The following is a 25174-nucleotide window of genomic DNA, read 5'->3' on the forward strand; positions in this document are numbered from 1 at the left end:
ATTTCGATTCAAGAGCCGGTTTAATTAGTGTTAACATCACAATACAGCTGAAACGCTATCCTTTTTGTTAGGCTCTTTTTTTCTTTTTTTCTTTTTTTTAAGCACCGCTTGGCAGTTCTGATTGAAATGGAAGAAAATAACATTCACCGAGACAGCAGAAATATTACGGTAGCGCTAATTTGCTACGAATGAATGATGATATATCAATATGGATTTTTCCACTACCTCGTTGAATATGTGCTTAAAAGAATTACAGCAATGTTAGAAAGGTGGAACTAGGAAAGGCTCTGGTGAACATATACAGGGCAGAATGCAATAACCTTGTCGAAATAGTCTGTTTAATATTCTAACTTTGTTAGAAAATCTGTAAACCAGATTTTGCATAAGGCCTCAGTCACTTTAAAATGAGGTCCTTGTGTGAACAGATGATAGTGGTTGGGGAGTGGTTTTGTTGTCTGGGACTTATTGCAAATACTTGCAGCAACCAACTGGTCAGCCAGTTGAGCAGACAGCACTCTCCACCACATTTGACCACATTTGGTAACAACTGCACAGATCACCTGGTGTCTGAGTCTAACTTGGACTGACTAGAATCACTGTCAAACGAATTGGCAAAGGCTTACAGTTAATCTCCATATAATTTGTGAAAAGACAGACTGCCAACATGTTGTAAGTCAGAGTCAATCTGACAGTCAATCTTGTCTGTGCCATCAAATACTGACTCTAGTTACTAAGGTTTGTGGCAGGCAGTTTACTGTAAATGGTGCTAAATTTAACACTAGCATGTATTTTTTTGAATCTGTGTGATAACTGGGACTAGGAGTGTTTATTTATTTGGAATGAGATGGGGAAGTGTTATTAGAATTAATGTGTAATTGACACAGCTGGATGGCTCAAAGCTGTGTGTACAGTGTCAACACTTTGACTCTGTCCTGTTGCTCTTTACTCAGTCTTCACTTTAAGTGTTTACAGCCAAACCCCACATTTTCCTGCTCCACTTTAATACTGTGATTTTATTGAAACAGAGTAGAAAAGAACTGAACTTAACAGAGTCTTGGAGGGAGGGAGGGAGGAGGAGAATCCCAATCCTTGATACTTACAAGGAACAGAGAATGTCCTGGTGTTTCAGGCTTTTAGTCACATTTCTACACAGAGAATCATTACACAATGAGGTGATCTCTGTCTTTTCTCAGCAGTGCGCAAACTTAGAGCGACATTCGTGTTTCAGACTTTCTTTTACTTCCTTTGATAGGCGCTGCAACATATGTCTGTTAAAATGCAGCTATTACTGGATCAGTGTCTGAATGTTGCAATATGATAGAGTTAGTTAAATTTACATGTGCATTATTCCCAATCTCTTGCTTTTCTGTTAGGGCAAGTGGTTTAAATCAGCGATCCCCAACCCCCGGGCCACTGACCAGTACCGGTCCGTGAGTCGTTTGGTACCGGGCCGCGAGAGTTGAGGCTCGGGTGTGAAATTTATGGTTTTCAGGGTTTTTATCGGTTTTTAGTGTTATTTATTTAATCTTTTTTATCATTAACTCGGTTTCCCTGGGTCTTTTCCCGTGTGTTATGAATAAATCTTCTTTTTTTTGGTACAGGTACTGGTTTTATTTTGTTGTATTTATCAGCGACACCTTAAAGCCTGGTCCGTGAAAATATTGTCAGACATAAACCGGTCTGAGGCACAGAAAAAGGTTGGGGAGCGCTGGTTCAAATTGCCAGATTTGCCACTATTTGGCTCCATGTGTCATTTAACTTCAACAATCAATATAAAATAATGTTAAATGTAGTAGTAGGAGTCCGATGCAAAACAGTCTGCTTTGATAAGCAAGTGAAGCACAAATTTACACTGGTCTTGGTAGAATTAATGAAATAAAATAGCAGTTTCTGTTTGTTTTTGATGTTAGAAGTTATACATTTGCATCCATTTAGCTCGGTCTGACTGACAGAGTTGTGACTTATGTGTGGATTCTGCGGGGCATGCAGTAGTAAGTCTGCCCCTGGCTAAAGTACAGCATGTCTCATATGCAAAATAATTTCCAGGGAATAACAGCGTCATAGCAAATAGCTTCTTCTGCTTAAACTTGTTCGTGGATAGATGCGAAGAAATACTAGCGCTAATCACTTTTAACGTACAGTTAGATAAAAAAATCACATGTAAATTCTCAGCAAAGATCCTTTTCGATAAACCTTAAAATGCAAGTGTACAGTCAGGAGACAAAGGAAGTCTTCACAAGCCTTATACACTGATTGACTGAAACATATTGCAGAGCATATATCCAGTAATCTTTAATTTGTCTCTGTGTGGTTTCGGTCTCCACATGCAGTGGTCTGTCAGTACACACCTCTGTGCAGTCTGTGCCATTAATTGGCACCTTAGCCAAGTTTGTGAGTAGTCCCTGAATTTTACCGCATAGTAGTTGATAGTTGGGAACAAAAATAGAGAATATAGGCTATGTATTTTTGTGCATGCAACTATTGAACTATTTTTTTAGGTCAAATATTCTTTTGCAGAACACTCTCACTGTGAATATACAGTTGCGATTTGTTGTCACAGACTCGACATCTGAGTTGTTCATCTGAAGGTAATGCATTATTTGGCCCTGTAATTGTTTGTGTGTGCTCTGTTTTGCTGTCTCTGCTCAGAGGTTTTCAGCTCCAGGCCACAGTAGAATAAGACAATGTTACCCCGAGGGTTTGTCTTACCTACTTCATTAGTTTGCCTGGCTTCATGCTGGCACTGTCATGCCAAACACACAAAGAACTTCTCCAGTCCAGCTGAACCAGCTCGTGATTAATGGCCCAATGTATCTTTAATCATGCTGTCAAATTGAGCTGAGTCATTCCAACCCTGACAATAATTACAACGTTTGCTGCTTGTCTCATTGTAAGATAATGCACATTCACTTCTATCATTATCACCATAAGCACCTGACTTGATAATTTATGACTATGTCGTCTTGGTGACATTAAATTCCAGCTTATTGATGCTTTTTTCCCCCTGTGGCATTCAGGAAGTTTTTCTTCAATAAATGCTCAGTAGTCTTGATAATGAAAGAAATAATTGAAATCTTGCATAGCTCTCAATGAAGTCTGTGGTCAGTCTTATGAAACTCAAAGTAAACTTTGTCTCACATAGCTGGACTGTTTTCCCCACTCTTCATATAATTGAAAGATAAAAGCTTGTTCGAAGCTGTTCTCAGGGACACACAGCAGTTATTGTGGGGGTGGGTAAGAGCTTAGAAAGCAGGTTTCTAGCAGGTTAGGCTTCAACAGCATGTACTACACAGAAAAAGATCCAAAAGAGAAATGATTCTCATCTAAGATATCAAAGAGTCTGTGAATAGTAATGACAGAAACATACCTGGCAGTTAATTAATGTACGCTGCGAGAATAAAGATGTCAACGTGCAGTTGATACTATTTCCCAGGTGAAAAATGAACTTTGTGACTTTTTGAAGAAGGCAGGACTAATAAATGCCCTAATTTTCTCAAATTGGTCCCTGCAAAGGTAAAACTAGAAAAGTCGCATACACAAACAAACAAACACAGAGAGCAAACCTAGCAACACCACTACCATAATGCACAAATCGAATGGATTCCTATATTGAATTATTATACCCTTGTGTTTCATCCTAGCTCTGGCAATTTCAGACCTCATTCCCACCACAATTGAGCAGGCAAAAATTCTGATTTATTATTTCTCCTGATCGTATCATTATAAATCCCACTTTTACACCATTTCATTCAAATTTTATGTGCTGTCATGGCTGTGACTCATTTGGCCATAAATTCAGTCCTTACATTCTTTTATTTTTCACTATACTGGTTTCTATGTGGGGTTTTTTAAAATTTTGTTTTTTGGCTCTTCTCTCAGGCGTTCACTGTCACTGTCGCCTTATAAACACTTCAAAAGTGTATTTGTTTGTCTAAAATTTAAATGCATCCCTGTGCATTCGTATGCGTTTGTGTGTGTGTGTTTGTGTGTGTTGTGGGCATTTGTGAACGAAAATGAGCAGAAGTCCTGCTGAGCTTCTTACACTTGTACAGATGCACTGTTTTTTAACAACTTACACTGAAAAGTGATACATATAATTAGTTGTCTCAGAAGAGCTGGGAAACTAACAGAGAAAGATGGAGAGGCAGAAAATGAGAAAAAGAGTGATAATGATAATGAGCCTAAGAAGATGAAAAGTACTTTCTCACTAAGCAGAATTATTCTCATCTTTCTTTCACTTCACGCCTCAGTTTGTCTTTCAACAATGTTATATTATTATCATCAATTACACTCACCAGCAACTTTGTACAGCTTGCTAGTACAGGGTTGGGCCCCCATATGCCTTAACTCTTCACAACATAGATACAAGGCACATGGCTGCACAGCCATGATCAAATGTACCATTCCACCAAATCTCAAAGATGCCCTGTAGAATTGACATCTTGTGGCTGTAGAGGCCATTTGAGTACACTCAACAAATTTTGAAATGGTCAGGAGTAAATTCTGACCCTAATGTCCAAATGTCACAGCAAAAATGGAGACTCGTCAGACCAGACAACATGCCTTTTTTGAAATGTGTGGTTATCTGAGTTACAGTTGCCTTCCTGTCTGCACTAGTACTATCTATCTATCTTTCTTTCTTTCTTTCTTTAGTGTGTTAGGTGAAATTTCCCAAGCTTAGTGACCTACATCCCTACTGTCCTATTGCCCCACCCACTTATCTAGGATGCAGCTGCTGTGTAACACAGCATGTGTACACCTTTAGAGAAAAAGAGGTTAGAACTACAAAGTGACAGCAAATCATTTCAACAAAAGGCTCAGTAGTGCCCCATTTCTGTATCTGCGAGTATGAAACCACCTTTTTTTTTAACACAAACAAATCCTTAGAGTTTAATGTAACTATAAGAAAAGAGTAATAATAAAAGTAATAATGGAACAAAACAAATTTAGACTGAAATTTATGCAAAGTGCCCTGTTGCTCCAACATTAGGGCTGAAAATCCTTCCTTTTCTCTAAAATGAATGAAATGCTCGCCTGTAATTCTTACTAAGCACATCAACACAGACGTCGCGTTAAAAGGAAGATAATGCTTTTATTTGTTCTCACCACTGTGTGTCCTCTTAAATGAGCACTTTCACTTTACCTCCCTCTGTGTAGTACTTGTATGTTGCCTGAATGCTGAGTAAATATGTTTTGGTTTTTTTTCTCAGTGGCAGCCACTGAAGAAAAGTACTACTCTTTGCCCCGAGGGTGAAGGACAAACACATCTGGCTTTTTTTCTTTTTTCTTTTACAGGAAAGGCAATCATGTCATCTCATTTACTGCAGTGCAGCTTTCAAACATAAAATATCTGTCTCAGATTGTACCATGCCATCTTTTATTTAGGTTTGGACTTTATCTTCTTCTTCTTTTTTTTTTCAAAAACACTTTTGTTATCTATCTTTTTCCACCCCTTCACTATTTACTTCAATCACAAACAAACTGCTCTGACATCAAATCTAATTAACATGGTATCAAAGCACAAATTATATCAATCTTGATTTGCGATCTGGATACTTTTTGCATATAGTCAGGAAATTTTCTGAAACCTGTAGCGCCATAATTAAAGTAAATGAGATAATAGCATTTTGCTAATAACAGTTCATTACATTACCTTGTTATGTTTATTTAATTGGCTCTCAGATAAACCCTTAACCCTCTGTATTTGAAATCAGTGCCTTAGTGGGTGATATTTGATAACTAGTTAATTTAATCCAGTTTATTTGGAGTGGGAGACAGTGTGTGAAGTTCACCTGGAGGTCAAGAAGTGCTCATGATGTTCTCCTGTTACGAAATACAATGCAAACGCAGACAACTCGCACAACCTGATTGTACAGTCCAATTACTGCTCAAGTTATGTAGCAACTTTGCACTTCTATCTGAGTAAAGATGTCTTTTTGTGTACAAGTATATGTATCACTTCATGTCATGTCTATGTGGGTGTGTGTGCGTGTGCAAGCGTGTCAGTTTCCACCTATGCTCATTAAAGGTGAACTGAGGCGAAGCCTGGCCATTCGTGGGATGGTAATTGATGTGGAGAGCTCAGTGGGATACAAGGTTTAATTCCTCAGTGTTAACGAACAATAAATCACACGTCACACACACACCCACCGACACAAACACACTGTGAAGGAGACATAAATCAAAGACTAAGGGGCTGCCACTGTCTGCCTTACTGCAATGACAATATCATAGCACCTTTTCCTCCCTCGTTTTTTTTCTTTTTCTGTCTTTCTTTCAATCCCTGTTAATCCCTCTCTACCTTCAACTGCAGTGACACTATCAGCCCCCATATCTCATCTCAATTCCCCTCAGTTCACTTCTGCTTTGACTGCAATTACAAAATCACAGCACTGCGTGCTCTCCCCCACTCTTACTTTCTCTCTTCCCATCAATCCCTTTCAAGCCTTCACTGAACAACAGATGGTCACCTCATCCCTCCTACAGATAGAGGGATAGAGAGACACAGAGAAGGCTGATGGGGGAGGAAGGATGGGAAAGTGGAGCAAACCAACTCTGTGTGTGTATGTGCGAGTGAGATGCGAGATGAGGGTCCACGTGCATAAACAGAGAAAATACACAACACAAACCATCGCCTTTGCTGAGAATTCAGATTAGATCACATATAAGCGTGTACGCACTCAGACGCAAACCTACACACACTGGGCACGCATCTCAGAATGTGCCGGCACAGATTCCATCCTCATCCCACCTGATGGCACTAGGTCAGATAATTATTTTAAGCATCATTTACATATGAATCACTAATGAGAGGTTTGGGTTGGAGAAGGGAGCGGCGGGGAGGAGGGGAAGTTGAGAAAGATATCGAAAGAAGAGAGAAAGGTGGAAGATGAGCACGAGTCATAGTGGCAGATTGAAGTGCAGCGTAGTGTAGGATGAGATAGAGGTGATGCAAGGTGAATTACAGCAGCACCGGAGAGGGGAAACCAGGCCAAGCTTCTGTCGCTCTTGATTTTGACGGCTAGCGATATTTCTGACCCACCCTTCCCCACTACCTCCCCCCCCTCCCAGTCTCGTCCCTGTATCCCCGATCTCCCCTTAAATTGGTATTCACGGGCTATTGTGGTCACACCATAATTGAGCCACTACCGGTGCTTGAGAGGGAGGAGAGCGGCTGCCTCTATTGCAACTGCACTAAAGCACAATATAGGCAGGAGCTACACAGCGTGTTTTTTGCTGAAAGTGTGACTTTGATCTCAGAGACAAAATTTGGTGGGGTTAAAATGCCGTCTTTGGAGAGTGCAGAAGGTACAGAAAGCCTTACTTCTTTGCAGTTTAGAGATATGCAGGCGAAACGAGCCATGGATCCTATCTAAATCTTTTAGAGCACAGGCCAATATACAATTAAAGAGGTGCCCTCAAGGGAAACTGCATTTGCACCCTTTCTCTCAAGCTATCTTTTCTAGAACTGTGCCTCATTATAAAAGAGGCAATAAAGTAATTGAATAGCAAGCACACATAGACTTGAAATTTCCTCCTTAGAAAGAACTCTTTAGCATAGATAGGTGGTGGGAATGAGCACGGATCCAGGAAAGTAGTGAGAATCGGAAAGATGCTTGGAAGATTTTTCTGTGTGAATATTCATTTAAGTGTTGTAACCCCCCTCCTCTCCCCCCCCCCCCCCCAAAAAAAAAAAAAAAATCATATTGCTCTAAAATGCAGAGCAAAGATCTGACACCGTCCTAACACGTGTTGATCAAATGAATCATTCTCTGTCTTGTGCACCTCACAAAAGCATCGTGACCCTTCGGATGTTCGGGTCATCACAATCCAATCCTTTAGACTGAGGTAAACAGCTGCAGGGAGTTTTGATATTTAAGTCTCACAGCTGTCAATTTTTATTCTTGGTGACGTTTTGGTGGGAGAGTAATTTATTTTCTCTATTATCATGATGAGCGGCATTGCGAGATTAATTTGTAGTGCCTGAAGCTAAGGTATGATGATTTGCGACTCAGACTTAGTATTCACAGGAGACATCAGAGCTGTCATCATCTTCTTCTATCTATGGCAAGCTTTACTGACACAGAATGATGGTGCATACAACTTGTAAAGTGCAAAGAAGAAATATATAATATGTCTTCTGGTTAGGAAACCAGTGGCTGAATGCAGATAAAAGAAATACAATATGGCATTACTGTGCGGGGGGGACAGTAATGGAAAAACTAAATGACAAAGAACACAACAAAAGCACAGGTCTGAAATGCGCAGGCAGATTTAAAACACCATTTAGTGAATTTTGTGAATGCTATTATATTTCTTGTTTAAATTCACTCTCTGACATCCCAGTATCACCCCTCCATTCAACATTATATACAGTTTAAAACTTCCTTGTCTGTCATTTCCTGTCATTTTGCCTTAGAGTGCTGTTGGGAAAGCAGAAATATCTCAGTGAGAGCCGGTGTTGTTTTTGTACAGCACAACCTGTATCTATTTTACATCTAGTAGAAACCCCTGAGTGAACTTTGATCTCTGATTTTTAAGTATCTGAAATATTTGCCAGTTCTCGAGCAGAAGTTCGGCTTGCCCTTGTCAACTTTCTCCACAGCAAAGTGTGTCAAAAGTTACATCATTACTGCTGGTGTGTTTTGTGCTTTGGTGTTTGTTTCAGTTGTTCTTTTTTTTTTTTGCAGCCCAGCTCATGCAGCATGGCTGAAGCCTAATGCAAAATTGATGAGCTGGGGCACAAGTGTGAGCCGGTCTCTATCTACAGGCATGTCCTCAATTTAGCAATGCAGGAACACTTATTGAGCTGCAACAGTTGGAGAAGATTAGACTGTCAGAAAACTGCGACTGTTTTTGTGTATTTTGTGTTTGAATTCATGTACATCAGGTTGTTCAGAGGTACACAGTATGATTTTTGTATTAAAGACCCCTCCTGTTTATAAGAGAGCATTAAAGGCCATCATAATTAATTTGCAGTGGCACATCAGCCCAGTTCTTACTTCCCTCCATTAGTGAAATTCAGTGAAATTCAAAATCCATCCATCCATCCAGCCATTCTCTACTCCTTATCCTTATCAGGGTTGCTGGAGGGTGGAGCCTATTCCAGCTACCATAGGGTGATAGGTTGCCAATCTGACGCAGCAGTTCAAAATCAACTTTAAAACATTTTTTGTTAACATTCTTGTAAGGTTAACAACGTTTTTATTTTTTTTTTAAACTGCTGAAAACTAATTTTTACAGATTATCTTTTCCTTAAGCTTTCATTTTGGCCATTGTTTACATCTAATGTTTGTATGTTGCATTGAAAGCAAGACTGTATTGTTGTATACGTGTTTGTATGCTGGAACACAGACTCATTTTAAACATGCAGCTTTTATGCAAACTGCGAAGCACTTTGTAACATTGCGTAACTTCATTTGGTACTCTCAACTGCAGAGCTTTGATGGGATGTTTGTTATCATGGGATGAATTACACTGTAGAAGGATGTGAATCATCTGAGCAAAAAACTATAAACTATTAAATCAGAGTCTTAATCAACACCATCATTCGACTAAAAACATAAAGATTACTTGTCCGACTGATCTAAAAAAAAAAAAAACAACAACCAGAAATCTGTTTTATCTTCAACAAAAACATTGTCTTGTTAAGACTTTGGCAGTGGGTATTCTGCCTAAATAAATCAGTTTCCAGAGAGAGTAAGAGATTTCCAAAGACTCCTCCTTCCAGATTTCCCCCAGGAGAATGCAACGCTACTTTAAATGATTGCTTAGCAAATCTGCTTCAAACTCTTTGGTGCCTACCATTTTTGAGAAAAGTTCTATTGTCTATAGCTGTTTACATCACCCTATGTTTAATCAGCAAATATGACTTTATTGCTGATGTCGGTTTTTGAGTTATTGCCTGATTGTGTTCAATAAAGAATCTATAGGGACTAATTACATGGTGTTGAGATTGATTATTGACAAAGCGCTGCACCTAATGATGTGAGAGAAATTGGGATTGTGTTCGTGTGTGTGAAAGGTGAGTGACGGGGTCTTCGGTACCTGAAGTGTATATAAAAATGCATGTGGGTGTGTCCGTTTTCCCCAGAGTTCTTTAAATGGTTCGGATTTTCTAAATCCATCCACCATGATGGACAGTTGGAAGTGAAAAAGGGCAGTTTTAATTTAATGCATGGATACCCTTCTAAGCTCTCCAAGGTACTAGCTGCTTACCACCTCTTCTGTTAAACTAACATGCTCTCTGCAACACATACACATACGTATACACACTTATGCACCAACCTGTGCAAATATGCATGTACATCGTCTTCACACTGACACATTCTTGCACACCTTTGCAGACACACCAGGATTCAAACGTCTCTTTACAGACACACAGACACATGCAGGTGGAGGGGATCTCATGGGGTGCCCTGTTTAGATGAAATGAGTCACAGGGATCTCATTACTACTGTCTAGACTTCATCACTTTTCAAGAATATGCTCTGCTCGAGAGGGAGTGAACATGAAAAATGATCAAAGGCTAAAAATACAAGCAGTGAGAGATAAACAGGCCGGAAAGTTAGAAGGATATGAGGAAGGGGGAGAAAGCAGAGGTCAGAAAAAAGGCTGACAAGAGACAGGGTATAATGAAAAGGAAACTCAACAGGAGCGGCACAGAAGAAGGGAAGCTTTCCCAGATATAGGACACAGTCCTCAGTCAAAATAGCTCTTTTAAAGTAGAACATTTTACCTACATTCACCACTACAGTCATGCACAGAGATCTTTTATAAAGACATTATAGAGCATGTAGAATATATACAGTACTGGCACACAATAATGTAGTCACTGGATCAAAATTTAATGGGAAATGCTTCCAGATAACCAGAGTTGCATATTTTTTAATGTTCTGTAAAACAGTCTTACTCAGATTTTATTAATATCACTTCAATAGCTTGATGAACAGTGTTAAATACAATGTTTTGTCCAAAGGTGAATCCCAACTTTAAAGGCATCAGTGTAGATAGGTAAACTGGCATTGCTCTAGAGCTAAACTAGTATAGAGTTACTTATGTTTGAGCAGAGAGTTTCAGTGATATGGAAGCAATGTTTGCTGATAAAGATCATATCATATTATCCAGCTGGATTTCTTTTTTTTCTACAGAAGCTGTGCTATGGTTGCTTATAGTTGCTCCTGCTGTCCAGTTTAAACTCACAGATTTGACAAAATAAACATGTTTAGCAGTGATTCCAGTGAGTCTAAGTCTTTTTAAGCAAAGAAAAAAGTGCAGCAGTTTTTCAGCACTGCCCCCACTATTGGTCCTGTTACAGCCAGTGCCATTTCCATTTTTTGTAACAGTGACCATTTGCATAACTACCACTGCTGCTGCGAACTGTACTGTGAGCTTGCTGCTAAACCGCCTGCAACAAAGCTACTGTAACTGTTACCGCATCTTTGTTATTTGAGCCATAGTGCAACTGTCACATGTTTTACCACAGACAGCTCCAGTCCCTGCTGCATTAGTCATTTCTGAGTTCATTACCATGGAGAGCTCCTTGGTTGTTCACTAAAGGCTCATTCAGCCCCTCTCTTATCCCGCCTCTGTGACACTTTTCTCTCATAATTACATTCTCACACCACCTCTCCATCTTCATTCATTTTACTTCCTCTCTCCACAGTTTTCCGCATTTCCCCATCCTTCCCAAAGGGGCTCAGAGTGGTGGTGTAGCATTTGAAAGCAGCTCAATGTTGGCACAAAAGCATTTACAGTGGTGCACAATTAAAATGCACAACGCATCTGCCTGCATTGCATATGCAGCAATGATCAACATCCCAGACAATTTCTGGTTTAGCTCTTCTAAAGTTTTTTTGTAAAGTTTGATGTGTGATGCAGGAGGACGCCAAACTAGCTGAATTAATTTAAATGGTTTAAAGCACCTGCAACACACTGCAGAGAGGGTTCGTATACTCAACAAGCAACTCTTTGTAAGATGCTTAAGGCAAAGGGTATTTGGAGCATTGTTAAAACTTGAGCCATGTTTAATAAGTGTATTCAGTGAGAAGGCTGCTGTTCATTTAAATGTACTGAGAAAGGGCTAAAAAATAAATCTTTGAAATATCAAAGAGTTGCTCCTCCGCTTCTTCAGAAACTGTCCCACTCTGACTGTGTGTACAAGCTCATTGCATATTCCCTACTTTAATTGTGTGCATGTACCTTACTGCAAAGGGTAATGATTGTGAGAGTTTCCAGAGTGCAAAAGAAAACAACAAAGAAATTTTTTTTTATATATATATACGTATACATATATATATATATATACGTATACGTATACATATATATATATACGTATACATATATATATATATACGTATACATATATATATATATATATATATATATATATATATATATATATATATATATACATACATATATACACATATATATATATATATACATATACATATATATATATATATATATATATATATATATATATATATATATATATACACGTATACATATATATGTATATATACGTATACATATATATATATACGTATACATATATATATATATACGTATACATATATATATATATATATATATATATATATATATATATATATATATGAGAACCCCCCCCCCCCCCTCCCCAAGTGGCACATCTAGCACATGCACAAAGCTCACTGAGACCAGGAGATGCAAAGTGAAAGGGGTAATTGCAGACAGTACTTAATTGGTTTAGGGAAAGGAACAGATGTGAGGATTGAAACAGAGAGCTTGAGAAAGGCACACCGAAGATGAAAGAGAGAGACATTAAGATGTAGACAGTGAGGGGGATAAACAGATGCAGATGGAGAGACTGCAAAAGAGACAGCGGGAAAGGCCTGGAGGTTGAGAGATTGTGGAGATAAAGGTGGAAGGAAGGTAAGTTTTGAGTTTAGAAGAAAGCCTTTTGAGGGTAAATCCAGACATGCTGCTGAAGAATGTCATGCCGAAAGCAGCACTGGCTTGACTCCGTTTCCTACTTTAACCCTGCAGTTTCCCTGCTAAAGCACTCGTTTCTCACTGTTTGTTTCCATCTCTTTGTCTTGCACTGAGAATCTCTTGCACTTGCTTTCATCAATCTTCCTCTGTGTTCTGGTCTCCCTGCCCCTCTGATCCCCCTTGCTTTCTACAACACACTTACACATGCACCCACTCACCCACCCACCCACACACACTCACAGGTAGGCATGGAAAAACACACACACACATACACACTGTGTAACTGCACTGCACCTTCTTAACCAGACTGGATTTCAAGTATCCATTTGCAGGGGGCTTGCATCATACCTTGCATCCTGTAACCCAAGGTTCTTGCAGCAGCACATACACAGCGGGGGCAAGGCCTTTATGAGCACCCGCTGGACTTAAAGGTGCTTGAGCATGGGAAGAAAGACCATGCCTAATTGGCACAGTTTAAACTCTGAAATCTTGTTGAAAGAGACGTTTGAAAAGAAGCGTTTTCTCAGTTCTCATCTATTAGTAAGATCCTTTTTTTTTTTGAGTGTTTGTAATGTTTCATAATTTTATTTCCTGACAGGGGATCTTAGAATACAGCCGGAGGTCAGTATTGCTCTAAAATACTTTTCCATCTCCTGTTGTTCGGGAGATAACAATTGTATTTGTGCTAGTTCCTCTGCACTGTAGTTTGGAAGAAACAGTGATTTCTCCATTCAGCTCTTAAACAGTTGCAAAATTTCTCTGGATATGTTCTTTCTCTTTGCAGTTTTTGGACTCAAAGAAACTTGCCAAAGGTTTTTTAATGTGTATGTGTGTCCTTGTACAAGGAGAAAGCATGGTGGGCTGTAGTATAAAACCCATTAGTGGCTTGCCACAGCGGAGTGTTTAGATTGCCCTTTACTTAATAAAACAAAAGAATACCTTTAGCATCTCGTTGCCTGAACTTGCTTCTAGTGAACATTTTGATGCTTTAAAATGAAGTTTGAAGCTTGTTGCTAGGCCGCCTTGATAGAGCTGCGTGCACAAGGAGAAAATAGCTCAAGAGAACATTATCTAGTGTAAAATTGCACTGGTACAACTTCGCAACCCTATGTGCCCTTTACGGGGTATTGAGAAATTCCCGCATCCAGTAAAACAAACTTCTGTGTTTACACAGAGGTCAGGATGAGAGAGATCAGAGTTTGTCAAAGGGCTGAAATTAGGGTTGGAAAGTTGTTTCAGAGATGTACCTTATCCTAACACTTGATCTAAAGAGAGTTTGACACATTAAGGCAGGAAGGCCGGGGGAATATCAGTCTTTTTGATGTGTGAATCACAGCTGTAATTTTCCAGCAATTGGAACCATTAGACCTTTTCCTTCACATATATGACTTGATAAAGAACTCGGCCCTTCCGAATTAGAGCGTAATACTTTCATCCAAAGTATCCCTGCTTTAACGTTGTTCTCCTGCTAATGAAGGGTAACTTCAATCAGGTCTGGGCCATTACTCTGCCAAAGTGGGATTGACTGTAAGCCTGTGGGTGGAAGGTGGTACAAAGACACAAACGAACACACACGTACTGTGCATGTGCACGTCCAGACAGGTTATCTCTTCTCAAAGAATCACCTCACTTATGTTGAGGGTTTTTACTCATGCATACTGGGAAACGCTGTGGTGAAAAGATGGCTGGCAGTGTTTTGGGAAAATAAGGAAATATTTTGAACAACACATACTCGAATTCCGAAGTTGATTGCAGCTGTCAAACTTTGAAGAATAGTCTTCATAAAGTAAATCTGCCCTCTTCACCCTTACTCTGTCTCAGTCTTCCTCATGACCCAAATACTGTTTCATTATTATCATTTCTACCAGACAGTTGGATAGAGGGCTCTCAACCGGGCTTTCCATTCTCATTATGTCGACAGCGGTTTCACTGCAAGTCGGCTCTTCTGTAGCTTCAAAGATTGTGTGTGTTTCTCTCTGCAAGTGTGCTTGTTTCTATGTGCTTCATGTGCTCGACATCTCCAGGCCACTGTAGACATTAAATACCATTTATCGACGTAAACTTGTCAGGTTTTTTTTGATGGCAACATAGGCTAGATAAGGCATTTACATAAACATTTTAAACAGATCACATGGAAAATGCCAGTTTGCTAAACATTTAGGGATTTTTTTCTTTCTGCAGGGTAAATAAAGACCTTTAAAATGATTGTTCCTACAATTTCATGTGAACTTTAAAAAGCAATAGGGCTAAAACATGGGTTTAAATGTCATTTACTGAGTACAAATAGCATGGTGTTGCTAGAATGCAGCAACTTCTGGGGACTATCAAGGCTGAAAAATTTATGTGCAGCTCTGTAGCACCAACTTCAGCCTAACAACGCACAAATACCTACAATCTGTAAATTCATTTTTGGCATAGTATACAGAAAATATAGTGCTTATAGTACCTTCATCAATTCTTGACATAAAGATAGCTTTTTGATTTCTCACCATTCTACAGCAACAGTCACCTCAGGGTAAGGTTAAGACTTCATAATATTATAGAGTGAAACCCAGCAATTTTTCTTTTGCTAGCACTTAACAAGAGCGGGGAGAAAACCCCACTTTAAACGGAAGGAAAATAAGAGTATACACACAACACAGCAGGTTGGGGAGCTGCTACAATCTATATGTGGTGAAGTCATATATGAAGGTAGAGATACCTGCAGATACGTCCTGGGAATGTGAGGACAGAGAGGGAATAACATAAACTATGGATGAGTAAAGACAAAAAGTGGAGTGAAACTAAACTTTTAATTCACACAGAAGAGAAGCGTGATAGCTTCCCATTCTTCGTCTACTACCACAAGTGAGTACTTCACTCTGAGAGCGATTGGGATAATAACGACCTATGAGGTCTTTACAATATGATTGTTAAGGGCTTTGTATGTGAGGAGAAGGGTTTTAAATTCTTTTCTAGCACATATCATCTTGATAAATGTTGAAACTACAACAACTAGGTTAAGAGTTTGCATATGAGATTTATCAGTCTGCCCCTGCAGTTTCTGACAGCTGCTATTGCCTCCATTGTATGCAATAGTGCTTTCAAGCCACATGTGGTACTTGAAGCCCCTAAATGTAGGTGGTTATGTTATCAAGGTCATTATAATACAAATTTTATTTTCCTATTGAGCTCCAACAATAACAAGGCTATATATCAGTTAATGTTGTGTTCAGGGACCATTTTATGTAGGAAGACAGGAGAGAGGTTTCTGAGACCGATCAGTGCTGTCAGCCAGTTATGTTTAGTCATTAACACTGTTATTGGCATCAACTCTTAATTAAAGCAACACAGCCAGAGATACACATTAAACACATCAATGATGATACTCAGGAAATATGACAGCACTCCCATCCTGAGGGAAACCAGTGTTCACTGGAACATGGGTTTATCATGGTTAATATCGGAATAATGTATACTGAAGGAATGAAATGACTACGCTTTGATTAAAGCTGATGAAAGATGAGTTAAATGTTTATTTCAAACTTTTATCACACCGATGGGACATCTTTACCGCAAACAACAGCGTGAGACTCAGAGGCTTGTTGAGAAAGCCGTGTGACAGAGGTCAAAATTCTGACTCAGTCCCAAGTAGTCTCTCTCCATCTCGTGGATTTCTTGTGAAAGAAACACAATGAAGCCCTTTGAACACCTCACTGTTGTGCAATAAGATTGACGGGACTTTCGGCTCTGCTTTTTCCTTTTTTTTTTTACGCCCATTTTTTTGTCTGAAGCAGATCAAAGACCATATTTGTCAGTGAGACAGATTATTAATATAAGTGTCTGAACCACTAAGATATGTCATACAAACTCTTCCATCAGTATGCAGTTTGATTTTCTTCTGGGAGAAAAATTGCCTCGTGCTGGAATGGTAGTCCCTTGATGTTTTACTAGTGCGTTATCTCAGTCAAACTGGTTTTGGTCACGGATCTAATTCTCCATGTTGTGTCGCCTCCCATATCAGTGGGCTATAATTTTTGCTTGGCAGGTCAATCTTGGGTGCCTCTGTAAAGAGTGAGTGAAATCCCACTGGTTCATTCCCATGGCAATTGGCATTGTACTTTAATGTTGATAAGAGGAGTTTTGCGAGTATGTGTGAGTGGGGTAGACAGACGAGAAAGACAAAATAAGTAATGCGGCAGAATTGTGCTCTCACACAGAATAACTTCAGAGTAACTATAAGAGGACTGAACCCTGACTCGTCTGTCTCTTCTTGTCCCCCTTTTCTCCCACCTCCCCTGTACCTTCTTTCCATATGTCTCTTTCTCTGTCTGTCTCCTCAGCCTTTTTTTGTCTCAGAGCAGCTCTGTGGGTGTGCATATATTATATGTAATCCAGCTGGGCAATAAGATTGATACAAGGAAACAGAGGTAGAAATAAGCACTTTCTTTTTCCTCCTCCTCCAGTGAATTACTATTACCCCCTTTTTCTTCTTTCACTTGTTCTGTTGTGTTACTTCAGCCACCACCGTGGTGACGTGCATACAGAAATGAGAAGAGAAAACAAAAGAGACAGATGAGTTTAAAAAAAAAGAAGAAGAATATGACCAAGTGAGGCTGAAAGAATCAGATAACAGAGGGGAATTTGAGGAAGTGGAAATGAAACAAGGCAATCATAAGCAGGAGAATACAAAGAAGGAGACATAAAAAGCGATGAAAGAAAGACATACAGGAAATAATGAATATGGGAGCTTGACGAGGAGAGCAGAGAGACAGAATCTGGCAGTCTAAACTAAGGCTGTCATATCGGCTTTGGCCGGGGAGACAGAGGCAGTCTCATGATGGACACTGACAGTTGTTTGCTGACAGGTGTGAAATCTGTTGAATGTTGAACAGGCCTCTGATGTTGTTTTGTGTTTTCATTTGCTTATGTTGTTTTTCTTCCCTGACGATACGCTCAATTAGCCCTCAATTACCTACTTGGATTGCAGGGAGAGAGGAAAGTCTTACAGCAGGACATTGGATCCATTCATCCACGCTATGTGGGCAAAAAGCCATGCAAATACTCTGTGGTTACTCAACCTCTGAGCTGCGTAGATGTGCAGCATGTATACTGGTGCCGAAATGTAATTGAATTAGTATTTAAGTCGACATAGATTTGGACCTTCCAACCGTGGTCTTAGGCGCTTGTCAGTAAAGAGTTTTGGGAGAAGACTGATTCCCCTCTCATATCTGGTGATGGTGATGGTGAATGTAAAGGTGCTTCTGCAATGACCACAGGTTTACCTTTGGAAAGAGCTAGGCTAGCTGTCAGCACATATTTCCAGTTTTGAATCTAAGGCTAACATTTCTCTTGGTTGTAAATGGTGGGAAGTGAGTGAACTTTACTTTGGAAAAAATGTTTGTTAACCATGAATTTAAAATTATTAATTCAAATGTTGTGAAACACTATACCAACAAGTACCTAATTGAAATGCTAACAGTACCTAAAAGCCTAAGCCTAGAGTAGTGTAGTATATTAAGTATTATAAGTACTATAAGCAAATACAGCATTCAGGGATGAAAGTGTTGACTTTCTCTCCATCTTTTGAGAGTTAGCTCAAAAATTTCTTTGACTTATATTAGCTTAAAACATTTGCTTGTATTGTAAAAAAGGGGCATATTCTCTATTACTTTTCCTATTAGCTGACTAGTTACTCATTTCCAGTATACATGGTGCATTGTGAGATTCCTACTGCCTGAACGAGGTTAAGACAAAGCAGGTGTGTAAATCAAAGAAAACGGTCCTTTTTCTATTGGCTGTACCATAATTTAATTGACAGAAAGCCCTCTTGACCTGTAGTGATAAGCAGTACAGAGGCACAGTAAGTCTCAATTTGTAATCAATACTTTTGTTAAACCCGCACTGGAGGATCAATGAGGGAGGAAACAGCAGCATACACTGATACACGATCGTGCCCTTGGTACTCCACACTGTGCTATTGTGCTCCGTCTTATATACAGTGAGTGTAGTGACACATTTCATTCGTTTTTTATGCGAAGCCTTCTTAACACCCCACATGCAAACAAATGAGCTGCCTCCTGTTTTTCACTTTGTCTTGTTCTCTCTTTGTAACACTTTTTTGTGTGTTCTTGTTATGTGTGTTCTTGTTATGTTCTCCACGGCCTCTATGGCATACTCAGAAAAAAATTCTCTTGTTAGCTCTGGTGTTTCTTTCCATTTTGGGAAGCTCAACACTTCTGTATCTACAGTGGTTAGGAGAAGCAGCAGAGGAACAGGTTAGCAGCTACAATGTTTAGTAGCCTTTTCAGATTTGATTGACACATTAAAGTGCATGAATACAAAGAGGACACAAAGTGTTTTGTAAGTGTGTAATTGTGGACTTGCTAATTTAGTCAGAGAGGGTGTTTGTGAAGTGTCCGAGAGACAGGATAAAGACAAAAGTCACCAACTTTGGGATCTTCTCAGATTACTCTGAGAATTGTTCCAGTCAGTGTTGGTCAAGTTACTTGAAAAAAGTAATCAGTAAATAATTACTGATTACTTCCCAGAAAAAGTAATCCTGTTACTGATTACTTATTTTCAAAAGTAATTAGTTACTTAGTTTAAAACATGATTTATCCCCTAAATAGGTAATAAAGCAATAGATCTTTCAGCCCAATTCTACTTTTTTAAACTTGTTTTATTAGTTTTAATCTTTTAACTTTATGCATCAAGCAAACATTAAATTATATGCAACATTCACTGACTGGAAGAAATTTGTTTAACATTTAAACCTATTTTCTGCACATTCGAGCACATAAAATAAAAACATTTTTTTTGTTTACACTCACTCTTTCAAATAGATGCATGTAAAACACAGCAGAAAATAAATAAAATCAAAGACTCAGCAGTCATGTTGCTCTATTTTCACCTGTATAGCAGGAGTGGGGCAGGCGGAGGTTTGCCCTGGTGCAGGTGTGCTGCAGCGGTCAGTGGAAGGATACGGCAGTTTCTCTGTCAATTTCACATTCCAGCGGCAGCGTATTTGGTGCTTGCTCAGACGTTTAGGGGTTTATTCACTGTAAAAAGAAGTTTTCTTCCCACGCAGTGAGCAGCAGCGGACACTAATGTTTTTGTTACTTTTTACGGAATCAAACTCAAAGTAAGGTCAGTACTTCCACACTTTAAACGCTGCACGCTCATACTCTCTCCCGCACTCGTTATATTATCTATTTTTGATCTGCACACAGCTGTTGCCACGAATGTCGCACTCGCTTATGCCATTGTCATGAGACACTCTCGCAAAAAAAACACAGTTTTAGTAACGGAGTAACGCAGCGTGCTTACTTGAAAGTAAAAGTAATCTAATTACCTTTTTTGCAATAGTAATCCCTTACTTTACTACTTTATAAATTCATGGCTCTCTATTAATCTCTTAGCAACAAGCAAAACTTTATTTATATAGCACATTTCACTCCAGGTGGAGGGACAACGTGCTGCACACGGCAAACACCACTACAGAGACTGTAGCACACATGCAAAACTAAATCAACAGACAGACAAGTGCATTCATAAAATAGTTAAAACACATCAATCACCCCTAAAACTAACTAAAAACAACAACAATAGTTTAAAAAATCCAGTTGTTGAAGCTGCATTTCAGGCATTGGTGTTAGCAATCTTGTCAAAATGGATGGAACTGTGAACGCAGAAAATTTCTTAATTTTTCAGCATGACAATGATCCCAAACAGACTGTCAGTGCAGTAAAAGCATACCTGGCTAGGAAAGCACACAATGGAACACTCACTCATGGATCGGCCTTGCCAGAACTCAACATTATCGAAACAGTGCGGGATCATCTTGACCGAGAAAAGACAGAGATTTAAATGTCCGTCAAGAAGCCTGGAGAACTATTCCTGAAGATTGCTTAAAGAAATTAAATTCAACTTAATGCAGTTTTATTTATGTAGAGCCAATTCACCTTAAGGTGTTGTAAGGTTATTAAGGTTAATACCTTGCAGTATTACAAAATACAAAGTTTTCCTAGGAGAGTTCAGGCTGGGTTGAAGAATAATGTTGGTGACTTTCAAGCTTCTTAGAGTTGTACAAACTGTTTTTGCCTTAATTAATATATTTCCATGTGTAGCTGCATGTTGCAGTGTGCCTTTTTAGCATTTCCCCAGCAAAATATGAAGAAATTAGGAGTGCTTTGAGACTTCTGCACAGCACTGTAGAATAAATTCTTAAACCAATAAGTGAAACCCACATGAGGAAATACAATTCAATAAAATAATAATTAAAACAAACAAATAACCAGTTAAACTTGATAAGAACAAAACCACAAACATGCAGACACACATAGAAAATATTGGTGTGTCTTTAAAAGAAGACACATACTTTAAATACTTTTAAAAATAAATAAATATTTATATATTTATTTATTTATTTATATATATAGTATAGTAATATATCCATACAGAAAGTAGGGGAAAAACATACAAGCATATAAAAACACCTTATGCCCTTGCCCTTACACAAAGTGCTTGTTTGTGCATGCATGAATCACTGAGTATCAGCAAGTCCTTAAATGACCTGTCAGCCCTGTACGTGGTTCATTTAGACAAATTATTTAAATTGCTTCGAGTGCCTTTCTTGAAACCCTCTCAGAAGTTGATTTTGCAGATTGAGGCAAATACACGCCCGACAATGCAAATGCTCTTGTTTTGGCACTCGGCGGTTCACTAAATCTGAAGGCACACATCCAAATGAACGATGTGAAGGAGAAAGCAAAGCACACTGACAGAAAGTGCACATATCGGCGCAGTTATTGTGCCAGTACGTGGTGTTCATTGGGCCAGTATTGTGATTGTGTCAGTGAATTACATCATTGAGGTGATGTAGCAGGGCAAACCCACCCCCTCTCTTTTATCTCCTCATGGAATATTCATCACGGCTGAATGAATGAAGAATGGACAGGTTTATGAAATATACATCACTTAAGAATTTGAAGGAATGTGCATATATTTATGTTTGTGTGTGTGTGTGTGTGTGTGTGTGTGTGTGTGTGTGTGTGTGTGTGTGTGTGTGTGTGCACAAGGCATATGTCTTTTTTTTTCCCCGTGGACATATTCCTAGATCCCCATCCCGCTGTGCTCACACAGTTGCATTCACTTTTCCAGATGAAAGCTGCTGTGCTTGTCTTGTGATGCTGACTGTTTCCAGTACTATAAAACCACGCTGAACTGCCACTACCACACATTCCTGCTTCCCTTTCACTCTCACTTCACTTACTCTACGCTGAACTCTCTGTTGTCAGCTGAATCTAGAAGTAAACAGGAAGTCTGAGTCACTGATAGGACACATCACAGACATTAGAGTTAAGTTACGGGGGGACATTGAATTCTTTTATTACCCACCTCCCCCTTGGAATATCGATGTGGCTTTCATATTACAAGACACCGAGACCTTTGCTTGATTATTGTCATCTTCTCTATCATGTGATAAATCACAGTTCACTTTTCCTGCTGGAATCCACCAGTATAAAATGCCATCACTTCCAGAGACAAAAGATAATTACAGAAATTGTCAGTGAGGGTACCATAAAATTAGAACGGAGATGAAAGAGATGAAGGTGTGCTTAAGAAATCAAATACAGCCCGGTATTTACATAAATGGAGCCAAAGATATTTGAGCAAAAAACTTTGGCTGTGTGCAGGAAATGATCCAAAGGCGTTTTCGTTTTGTCTTTCTCAGAGTCAGAAGGAAAACGAGAGGACAGGTGGGAAGAGCGATAAAACCTGAGATGCATTTGGTGGCAATACAAACACAGCAGGACATAAACAGGAATGAAAAAGTGTTGTTGAGTAAAGAGGTGTCAAGGCCAACATTTCACCTACCTTTGTGGAAATCACCTGCAGACTGAGAAGAAAAAGAAAACAACACCCCAAAAACACTGACTATCATTACAAAGGAAATCAAAGAAGCCATATTGGAAGAAGTTTTATAGTAAAATAATATCAAAAAGGAAAATTTGTTGGATTGTAAAAAATATTGTTGACCAGATACTTTTGAAGCCATGGGAAATGAATGCTGGGAGTAGGAACTAACGTGCTTATCTCTAGGAAGCAAAAGCAGACAGAATGGGACAGAAGCAGACTTCACTGGCCTCATGGAAATTCTCGCGTCGGGCCTGCCAGTCATTGAACATTTGACTGTGGCAATTTGGGCCTTGATTTGCATTGATTGATTTTCCTCCACTTGAGTGGGGAGCTGTCATGGGATTAAATTTAGCTACCATTACACGAGCCCCCCCAGTGTTATTGCTTTTCCATTATTCCGTTGCTTTCGTGCACGTGTACATGTGTACATGCAGTGCGTGCGTGTGTCCGTCCGAGTTCCCATGAAGTGATCAAAGTGCCTTTGATTAAACCATGCCCTCAGATCAACCACTTACACGCTCAAGTATGTAGCTGTAAGCTCAATTCATGCACACACACACTGCAGGCACACATAGTTGGGCATGCAGATCTGGAGTCTCTCTATCAGACGTGCACACAAGCGCATGCAGTCATTTACGCTCATAGCTATGCATATGTCCCCAGCTTCAAACACCAGTGATTTGACATTTCCTTCAGAGCTCTGCTGTTCATGACACGGCATCTTTCCCCATGTGGGCTTTGCAGCCTCAGAAGTAAGAACCAACTTTACTTGCTTCACACACTCCAAACTTGTGTCCCCCTGCTCCCTCTCTCATTACTGGCTCCCCCTCTGGACTGCCGGGGTCTATTTCTACTCCATAACAGTGTGTATTATGAGAATGTGCACAGCTGAATTGTGTGAATGCGCCTCAGTAAATGTATATAGTCCTAATAGCTATGTGCAAACCAGCATATTCACAAGAATGTGTTGTGTTATATCGGTGTGATGAAAATGTCCTGATGTGTTGCTTCACGGAGAGTAAATGAAGCTTAACTTTACTAAGTTAGTTACTTGTGCTACTGATAATGAAGCTCTTTTGCTGTGTGAATGTCACTGCCTAATCTGTGTGCCCAAGTGAATATCTGTGGAACAGTAATGCAAGTACGCATATGAATTTGTCTTATCTCTCGGATGTTGGTTTTGAGCTTTTAAATTGATGAATTGCAGCTTTAAAGACTGACACAATGGACGTAAGGTATCGCTTTGATTCCCAGAACAGTAAGAGGTTTGAGGCTGATGTGATCACAGTTTTAAAATAAAGGGATCAAAGTCTTTGAATCCCTTTTAAAAAGAACTCATTTAAGTTTTTATCTATCAAAGCTTTAGTGATCTGCAGAAACACCCTATTAGTGGAACTTGATGTCGCTGGAAATGTAAAAAATCTTCCCCTTTGAAATCAGGATTTGTCTGCTTTTAATTTCATATTGGAAATAGTTCATTCTTTTTCATGCCCACTGCATATTGGACTTATGCATAGGCTACATGGCCTATTTTGGCATGATGCTTTGATACAGTAGATAATGACAATTAATAAGAATCTCACATGTGGTTCCAGCAACCAGGGTGTTCAGTATTCCAGCTTTATAATAAAATAATTATGAGAATATTTAAAAAACACATTTTTTTTTACAGCGTTTTAGAAGGTAGCTTGAAGCGAGTCCAGCAGTAAGCTGTCCTTTATTTGAATAGAAAAGAGTGTTTTTGTTTTAAATGCATTATTATTAATTTAATTAAGCCTACAGCCAAAAGGTTAGGATAATTAGATTACCCATGTTCATGTAAAATGAAACTGTGACAAGAGATCAATAAGAGGTCGTTATTCTCATCCTTCAGACTCTTCCTCTGGGAGTGTAACAGGCAGTGCCAAGTGGGAGAAGACCCCAGGGCAGGCTAAGGGCATGCCACGGGGACTACATCTCTCAGCATGCCTGAAAGCACCAGCTCAGCACCTTCAACAAACTCAGAAGGAATCCAAAGCTGGCCTGCGCATTCCTGGGATGAAGTGATATATATTTTCTCAAGATGGAGAATAAGCTCGTGGGAAATGTCAAAATATCAAAGAAAAAAATGCAAAAAAAGTGGTTGATGGTTAATTGGTAGGGGTGCAACGATACTGGTATTGATATTGAACCGTTCGATACAGTGCTTTCAGTTCGGTAGGCATATGTATCGAACAATACAAAATTTTTAATTTATTTTATCAACTTTCCTTCTGACGATGCTGTCTATGTTGAGCGCTCAGTGGATCTACGCTCG

General features: G+C 39.3%; 1 protein-coding gene and 1 long non-coding RNA gene across 3 annotated transcripts in view; both read left to right on the plus strand.

The window, feature by feature from the left end:
* Positions 1-25174, plus strand: part of cntnap2a (contactin associated protein 2a) — a 389684-nt gene that overhangs the window by 55857 nt on the left and 308653 nt on the right. The window lies entirely within an intron of this gene.
* Positions 12641-24687, plus strand: LOC146511272 (uncharacterized). Its single transcript, XR_014876199.1, has 2 exons — positions 12641-22649; positions 22694-24687. It is a non-coding gene; the product is annotated as an uncharacterized LOC146511272 (long non-coding RNA).

The sequence above is a fragment of the Neolamprologus multifasciatus genome, chromosome 9 (assembly GCF_963576455.1).
Source record: "Neolamprologus multifasciatus chromosome 9, fNeoMul1.2, whole genome shotgun sequence".
NCBI classification, from domain to species: domain Eukaryota; kingdom Metazoa; phylum Chordata; class Actinopteri; order Cichliformes; family Cichlidae; genus Neolamprologus; species Neolamprologus multifasciatus.